The sequence below is a fragment of the Aegilops tauschii genome, chromosome 2, assembly GCF_002575655.3.
Source record: "Aegilops tauschii subsp. strangulata cultivar AL8/78 chromosome 2, Aet v6.0, whole genome shotgun sequence".
Lineage (NCBI taxonomy): Eukaryota > Viridiplantae > Streptophyta > Magnoliopsida > Poales > Poaceae > Aegilops > Aegilops tauschii.
This window is the reverse complement of record NC_053036.3, coordinates 88430556-88439822: the sequence shown is the minus strand read 5'-3', so window position 1 is coordinate 88439822 and position 9267 is coordinate 88430556.

Sequence of the window (9267 nt, the reverse complement as noted above, 5' to 3'; positions counted from 1 at the left end):
GGAGCTTCGGAGATCAAATTGACTCAATGTTGGATGAACTCTTAAGAAGTGACATTCAAATGACTACAATCAGGTGATGTCAGAGTTGGCAACATCTGATTCATGTCGGTGGTTGGCACAGATCATGATGCACACGGCGAACGATAAGAAAATAGGCCAAGGGATGATGTCTAGGATGTAGGCGGGATTTAGGTAAGTAGATGGGTGCGAATAATTGGAAACTTTCTCACCGAGCACGATAAGCATGCGGCGGCCAGTTTAGATTGTATGGCCAAATTGATCCTCCACGATCTACTCTCTCGTTCATATGAATGGATCCTCCTCGTCGACAGAATCCTGGTGGGGCGACGGTTCGCCCGGGGAGCTCCTGTTCGGCGATGGCAAGCTCGGCTCGGGGTGGGTGGGGGCCGGAGTATGGCGAAGAACCAATGGGGCCAGTCTCAGGATGAATCGGGACCATGGATTAAGATGGCAATTTCTTCATGAATTACATGAAATGGAAGGGCAAGATTGGCGCCGTAAAACGAACAATATAGCTCAACCCGATTCACGTCTAAAATACTCCCGGAGGTGCTTCGGATTGGAGGTTGTTTTAACACACAAGAAGCTTCGAAGTGTGAGGCCACAGCCGGTATAATTGTTTGTTTGAGCTTTAGCATTTTCCCATCGAAGCTGCCCCCAGAAGCCCAAACAAATGAAGCCTGAGTAGTTTGACGACATTGCAGCCATACAGCCTGCAGCCCTGCACCTCTCATTGCCTGGTGATTCTGCTCTTCTCCCATTAGCAGGAATGTCCCCGCTGAACGTTCGCACGGTCGAACCGGATATAATAGTACACCAATCACGGTCGCTCCAGTGCATTATTCAGACGTTCCTTTCACGTGCCGCCGGCCGGCGCCTGGGCAAACGTTGCGTGCTAGGAATCCACTTGGCAATTGCACAATACTCTGGTGTACTTCTATTGTTTCACTAAGTTAAACATCTCTCTCTATAATCAGCAGACATACCGGCCACACCATCGACCAAAGCATACTTAACTGTATATCATCCGTCGTTGAGAAGTGCACGTACTGTTGAGGTTCCCGCGCCGGAGGAGTCCACGAAGCTCGTCGTCCAAACGATGGCCAGCAGCAGCGCCGCCCGCGGTCTCGAGCACCGCGTCGAGGTGCCGGCTGCCGCCTGCGGCTCCAGGCAGGGCACGGCGGCCGCTCCGGAGAAGTGGCTGAATTGCTTCGTAGGCGTCGTCGCGCTGATGGAGAGGGTGGGCAACGCGCTGGGCACGCTGGCCTTCACCTGGGCCACCGTCGTCCTGCTCGGCGGCTACCCCACGGTGCTCCGTCCCGTTGACGATTTTTGGTGTGCGGCAACTATAGTTTTCCTCGAGGCCTTGAGGTACGTATGCAACTCGTTGCTACCTCCTTTCTGTGATTATTAGCACATATGTCTCTGCATTTCAACAGGTGAAAAAAAATCTTTGCAAAAAGCAACGAGAAAGATAATCGATGTGTTCACAGAAAACGGTCTACGCAGCCGTGGGCAACAGAGTGAGGAGTTGCGATCTTCTCGCAGGTCATGTTTGGCCGGTGAGATATTGATAGTGGCAGGGTGGGTCGGCGTGGCGACGACCACCTAACTCATGCCTTTTTTTTCCTCTGGATTGCCTCCGTCTCAGAGGCGCAGTTGCCTCCTCATTTGACTGTTGCGTGGCGACCTTCGGGGTACGGTTGCTTCGACCACTATCTTTTAAGATTCGACGACGTAACTAGATGAATTACTAATTACAGTGTATAAATCTCATTTTATTAGCATAATCAGCGCATAACCAGGTATGAATGTCCCCTTTTTATCAGGGTTTATTTTTTTTTGATTATTTTAGCGCTCACGTGTTCATAGTTTTTTAAATTAGAGTCAAACCAGCATATTCTTTTTTATTGGCGTGTGCCCATAATTTCTTTCAATTATAGCCAACCAACATTTTCTCTTATATTGGCACGTGCAAGCTACCACCGAAATAATTTATGGAATCCCTTATTTTCAAACAACCTCCTTATTTCTAGACAATCTAGGGACATATAAAAACTGGTACAATTTGGTATAAAGCTCCGAGGTAGGACTATTCCTATCATAATTCCAACCTAGGTGACTTGTTTTGTCCATCGGCACAATAGAGAAGCTCCATAGTTTAATCTCCTCGTGGCCTAAACTTTTTGCTGCTCATCCACTGACAAAAAACGAAATACGTTGTAGACCTAGTTCGGCCCACCTGGGACAAACGAAAAAAAATACGGGAACTATGTACGGGACGGATGGAACAAAACTTATATGCATATTTTAGCTTTTTTTTTTGGGCCAGCTGTGTGGGAACTAATCTATGATGCTAGTTGTGTCAAATAGCACGTGGGATGCACAACAGTTCACGTCTAGGCGGTCCACTGGCAAGCAACGAAATGACCTATGCTTGTAAGGCGTGAGTAAAAGTATTAAAAAAGACATGTTGAATAATTGAACTCACGACCTCAAATGACCCGACCACGTGCTGCTAGCCATTGAAACAAAGACGCAATTGTAACTAATGGCCTGCGCGATATTTAAGAGCATACTAAAACATCAGATTCGATATGTTTTTTGATTTTTTTAGCAAAATTATGAATTGCGGAATATTTGGAAACATGAACAATTTAGAAAATTACAAACATTCTTTTTGAAAATTCCATACATTTTTGGAAAAACATGAACTAAATTTGAAACCTGGTCATTTTTTGAAATTCACAAACATTTGTTTAAACATGAACCTTTATACAAACACGATTTATTTTGAATTTGTGAACAATGTTTAAAAATGGGAACATGTTTTAAAAATTCAGATTTTATTTAGAAAATGTGTTTTTCTAAAAGCGAACATTAATTTGAATTTGTGAACATCTCACTAAAATCAAAATATTTTCGAATGTGGAACATTTTTTAATGCATATATTTTTTGGAAAATCTGGATTTTTTTAGAAATCACAAACTTTTTGAGAATACATGAACATTTTTTGAATTTTGAACAAAATTCAAAAAGAGAACAAAAGTTTAATGTTTCGAACATTTTTTCAAAATGGGAAAGCAATTTTGGAATGCTGGACATTCTTAAAAAATTTGAAAAAAATGAAATTCTGAATATTTTTTTAAAATTTTGAATTTACGGAAAAGTGGAAAAATTAAAGTAGATTTGGAAAAAAAGAGAAAAGAAAACAAGAAAGCAATATAAAAAAGAAAAATAGAAAATGAACGCAGAAAAAAAAAAGATAACAGGCCGGCCAAGTCTTAGGCGCCCTTTGCGAAGGTCAGACTATTTGCCGTACCATGCGTCAAATAGGGTTGTCACAACTTTTTTTTGAGAAAAATAGGGTTGTCACAGCTGCATGGGCAGGAAAATAAGTGAGCTGCCTTCGCTGGGCCATAGCATGCGGGCCACATACGAAATTCTAGAGAAACCATTTTTTCTTTTCTAGCAGACGGACACAAAAGAATTTAGTACCACCTCAAATAAAAAAAATACTTTCAACGTCGAACGGATGAAAAAAAATCAAAGAAACACCTTGATTTATTAGTAGGTAAACAATAAGTAATAAAATCACCGAAACAATTTTTTTTACAAGAGCGGCACAAATAGAGATTTCTTAATTGTTACAAAGTAATAAGGTTTCTTTCTTTTTCTAGCAAGTGGAGCAAAAAATATGGGTGATACTCAAAAGATATGGGCAAAAATACTATTATGATCAAGGGCCTTGCCTTTCTTCGATTAAAAAGGAAGTTTGGGGCAAAGTTTAAATCTAATAGCTAATAAGCTACACGGTCGTACATGAGTCATAATATGGCCTAGGGTTTGGTCGTCGCCGACGGCTATGGCTCTGCCACAACGCTGGCGTTAACCATATCTCCGTGAGCATGTCTCTGTGAGATTCTCCCTTGTTTCCCTGGTGAAGGCTGCGTGTTTTCAACGTAATTCTCAGCTCCCCTCGCCCTGGCGGCTTGGGTTTTAATCTCCGTCCTGACGTGTTGATCTTGGATGTTCTATTTCCTCCCTCCATCGGCGTCGGCAACGACATGTTTTCATTCCTCCCCTGCTTGCCGGCAGCGAGGTTTTTGTTCCATCAAGATTGCAATTGTCTGGCGGCGATTCCAGCGGGCGCAATGAAAATTATGTGCTGGAACTGCCGTGGTATGTCCAGCACGACGGCAGAAAGAGCGCTTCTGGAAGTCCAGAAGCAATGGGGGCTGGATGTTGACTTCCTATCTAAGACACATCTGAATACAGCGAAGGCACAAAAATTGCGAAAGAAGTTAAAGATGGATAGGGTGTAATTCTGTGAAAATTCAGGTGAGGGATAAAAGCAAGAATTTCATTGATGCAATGATCAGAGCGTCCTCGGAGGAGGTATGGAGATTCACAGGTTTCTATTGTTAGCTGAAGTGGGAGGATAAACACCTCTCATGGGAGTGCCTATGTAGCCTTCATCAGCAAGTTACTTTACCATGGATGGTGGTCGGTGATTTTAATGAGATTCTTTATTCCCATGAGAACGACGGTGGAGCTCCATGACCCATGGGCGTGATGCAAAAATTTTGCGATGCTTTGGTTGATTGTGAACTAGAAGATAAGGGTTGCTCGGGTGAACACTTTACATGGTGACAAAGGAGACTTCGGGAGATGCTAGACAGGGTGGTATGTAATGGCCAATATCGTGGGTTGTTTCCACACACAAGGGTCATCCACGCAAAACATACGAAGTCGGACCATAGGCCGACTTTTGTGGACACAGATGGTGACATTCAAGGAAATCAACAATGTTCTCACCGAAAGCTGTTTGAGGCAAGATGGCTTAAGGAGGATAGTGTGGTGCAGAAGGTAATTAACTGAGGCATGGGAGCAGACGGGCCCGTCGGCTTCTCTTGCGGCACGTGCTACAGCTGTACATGCGGCCATGCATGAATGGGATCGGATGGTCCTAAATCCAACACATAGGCGATTGGAGGAGCTTAAGGCGGAGTTGGAAAAGCTACGGTCGGGCCCGCTCACTGATGAGTAGGCGGATAGGCAGTGTGTTCTTCTAATAGAGATAGAAGAAAATTTAGAAGGAGAAGTGATCTATTGGGTTAAAATAAGCCGAGCTAATTAGCTTAAATTCGGAGACCGTAATACAATTCTTTTAATAACTTTGCAACGGCAAGGAAAAAAGATAAATCATATCCGGCGCCAGCTGGATGATAGTAGTGTATGGAGAGTGGATAATGAATCATTGAGGAGCTTGATCTCTGAATACTTTCAGCATCTTTTTTCTGTAGAAGTTAATATACCAAATGTTGATGTTTTGAATAAAGTTAAAAGCTGTGTTACAGAGTATATGAATGAAAGCCTTCTCGCGCCTTACACAATGGAGGAAGTGAAGAAAGCACTATTCAACATCGGTGATTTGAAGGCTCCTGGCCCGGATGGCCTTCGCATCATTTTTTACAAAAAGTTTTGGCCGATTATTGGAGATGATCTAGTGAAGAAGTCTTAGCTGCTGTCAATTCGAGTGTCATCCCGGAGGGGTGAAACTCTACCACCATTATGTTGATCCCGAAAGTTGACAATCCAGAAAAAATTACCCAGTTTAGACATACCAGTCTTTCTAATATGGTATACAAGGTGATTTCCAAGATTCTTGTTAATCGGTTGAAAATTTTGCTCCCTGGCATTATTAGCGAGAAACAAAGTGTTGACTTTTACGGTAGGATGCGTTGACTGCAAATTAAAATTTTCCTACGCGTAGAACAACCAGGAACATGCTAGGGGAATGGATCACAGATCGTTACCACTAGACGCGCAGTGCCGTGCAGCGGAAGAAGAGTTGGGGCAGCGCGTCCGCGTGGTTCGTCTCCTCCTCGTCCGATCTCCCTCGAACAGTCGGTCGTCGGATCCCTCGTATAGGTTCGCCGGAGCGGCGCAAGTGCGCCGCCTCTAACGGTATCCGCGCGTGTAGGAGGAACGTCGTGCGGCAGACTGCTAGGTCCGATCACACAACCGGCGGCGAGTGGAGGTGTCTATTCGCAACACATGCAAACCCTAGTGACAGCGCCGAAGCGATCAACCCCATGAGTGTGCCGCACCTCCACTTTATATAGGCGCCCATCGCGGGCTCAACACTTGGGCTTCGCACGAACCCTAAAGCCCAAAATCTGTTCGGCCGGGATCCGAGTCCGAGTAGGATCACATCTGACTCGTGGAGTCCGATCCGGCCTCACAGGTTCCTTCCCTTAAGCGCGTGACCCCTTAGATTTAAGTCGGCTTGGTCGCAGGTCGGATCACCTCCGACCTTCTCGGCTGGTAGCGGCCTCTAGCAAGGCGTGCCGACCACCAAGCAGACAATGAAGCCGGTTGGCGAACCTGTATATCACACTTCCATTCCTTTTGCCACACAATATATGTTGTCGGGCTCAAGGCGAGTCTGTCATCCTTGTGCTAGCCCGGCCTCTTTCTCGTTCCAGTGATTCCGACCACAAACTGGATTATCTCATAATCCTTGTTGCATGACCATGCTTATCCTGGTCGGATCACACGAGGGGCCTAGAGTATATCTCTCCTGATCGGAGGGGCAAATCCCATCTTGCTCGACCATGTCTCGTGGCATGGGTCTGGACAAGCCTGAAACCTACCTTTGTAACTACCCAGTCACGGAGTAGCGTTTGGTCAGCCCAAAGCAGGTATGTCACCATCCCGAGTACATGTGCCAGCTCAGGTCTTAGGACATAGAACGTATGTTGTACTAGAGACTCACAGTTGACATATCGCTGCATCTCATAGTTGGCTCTGTCCGACTCGGACCTTATCTCGACTCGGATCCGACTATGTCGAATCTGACCAGATCCTTCCAAGTCCATATTATCCGGTTAGCATCCAATGCTCCATGGCTAGTGAGACCAAGCCATCGACCGTGTCATATGCTAGTCTAGTCGGTTGCACGTCCACACAGCCCTTTCGACTAGGGACCTTTTAGGACAATCATCATACAATGCATAGTCCCACAAACAAGTCACATACTTGCTGATACACATCATTGATAATGCCCAACGACTATCTTTATTCATAAACACATAGGAAATATCATCATACATGATTGCCTCTAGGGCATATCTCCAACACAAAGTCCGTTCATTCCTAGACGTGTCATCACAAACAATGTCATTGTAGCGTATGAGTGCTTACATACGATGAAAAAGAGGAAGAAAGGGAAGACCAGAATGTATGCGGTGAAACTAGACATGCACAAAGCGCATGATCGCGATGAGTGGGTTTTCCTGAAGGCAATTTTGTCCAAGTTGGTTTTTGATGACAAATAGATCCAACTGGTCATTTTATGCATCACATCTATGAAGTATAAGGTGTGGTTTAATTCAAATGAGACTTTCCCGTTTTCACCCATGAGAGGGTTTAGGCAAGGGGATCCCCTGACTCCTTATCTGTTCCTGCTATGTGATGAAGGTCTCTTTGCTCTTATTCATCATGAGGAGGATTTGGGCAACTTGGTTGGGGTTCAGATGTGTAGGGACCCTCCCAAGATTTCTCATTTATTATTTGCTGATGACTCTCTTAATTCTCACGAGAGCAGATGTCGCAAATGCTAATACCATGCGGGCGATTTTGGATGACTATTGTGCTGCATCCGGTTAAATGGTGAGTGAGGCCAAGTGTTCCATATTTTTAGCCCAAACACGAATGTGGAGGAAAAGGCAAAAGTTTCTCAAAATCTGAATATCATGAATGAATCACTCTTAGATAAATACCTAGGTCTCCCTTCTATGTTCGGGGTTGACAGGGTAGATTTTTTTAAGCATACAATTAAAAGAAATTTGGCCATGGTGAATGGTTGGAAGGAAAGGACCCTCTCATATGGGGGAAAGGAAGCTTTGTTGAAAGCGGTGGCCCAAGCCATCGCAACATACGTGATGAGTGTGTTCAAATTTCCCAAGAAAATTTGCAAAGGAATCACTGACGCCATGTCGCAGTATTGGTGGAGAGACGAGGAAAACCAAAAAAGGATGCACTTGTTTGCCTGGTGGAAAATGTGTGTACCAAAGGAGAGAGGAGGTATGGGGTTCTGTGACGTGCCTAGCTTTACTTTGGCCATGTTAGCCAAATAAGTCTGGAGGTTGATTGAGAATTATGATTCACTACGTGCCCATGCATTGAGAGCGAGGTATTACCCTCCATGCGATCTCATAAACTGTGTTCTAAAGAAGGGGTCATCTTTTGTTTGGCAGGGCATCTGGGCAGGAATACAAACATTCAAAAGAGGGTGTATATGGAGAGTGGACAATGGTGCAAAGATAGACATTTGGAGTGATCTAATTGATCCTACTTCTGGTGAATAGGATGAACTAGTAATACGGGAGAACTTCTGGCAAGTTGATGTGGATAGAATACTTCAAATCCCTATTTTTCATGAGGAAACAAATGATTTCATAGCATGACATCTCACAAAGAATGGGATTTTTCCTCTGCGGCCTGCCTACTATAGACAATGAGAAGATAATTTTGATGCGCATGGGTTGGGTGTTGGTCGCCATAACTCGATGCCACATCTAGTCTGGCAGAAACTGTAGAAGCTAAGGGTGTCGGGTAAGTGAAAAAATTTGTTTGGAGGAGTCTACATAACGCTATACCCTACTTTAGTGTGTTAGCCAATTGTCATGTTGCGAACGCTTCCCAATGCCCGATGTGCCATACAGGCGTGGAAGATATTGCTCATCTACTTTTTCACTACGCGCGGGCAAAGGCGATCTAGGAAGCTCTCGGGATCGGAGTAGATATTTCTTTTACTAGTCGTGTGGACAGATCCAGGGTATGAATTATGGAATTTTTGCTGTGTGATGAGTCTTACCAACGGTCCTTTCTAGAGCAAGTAAATATTCCTGAATTGGTAGCTACTGCTAGTTGGCATTTTTGGTGGCAGCGGCGACAGTTCATCAAAGGAGAAGAAATACAAGATCCACTCAGAATAGCACATGCAATCATAGCGCTGACACTAAACTTGTGTTGAGTTTCCGTCACCTATTTTTCGAATAAGACTTGGGTTAGCACATCTCTCCCCTCAACCAGCGACTGCCACACTTGTGATGGGTGCGATCCCATAGTAGCATCTTGATTGCTTGTATCTGTGTTGGTATTTCCCCGAAGAGGAGAGGATGATGCAGCATAACAATGGTAAGTATTTCTCTCAGTTATGAAACCAAGGTTATCAA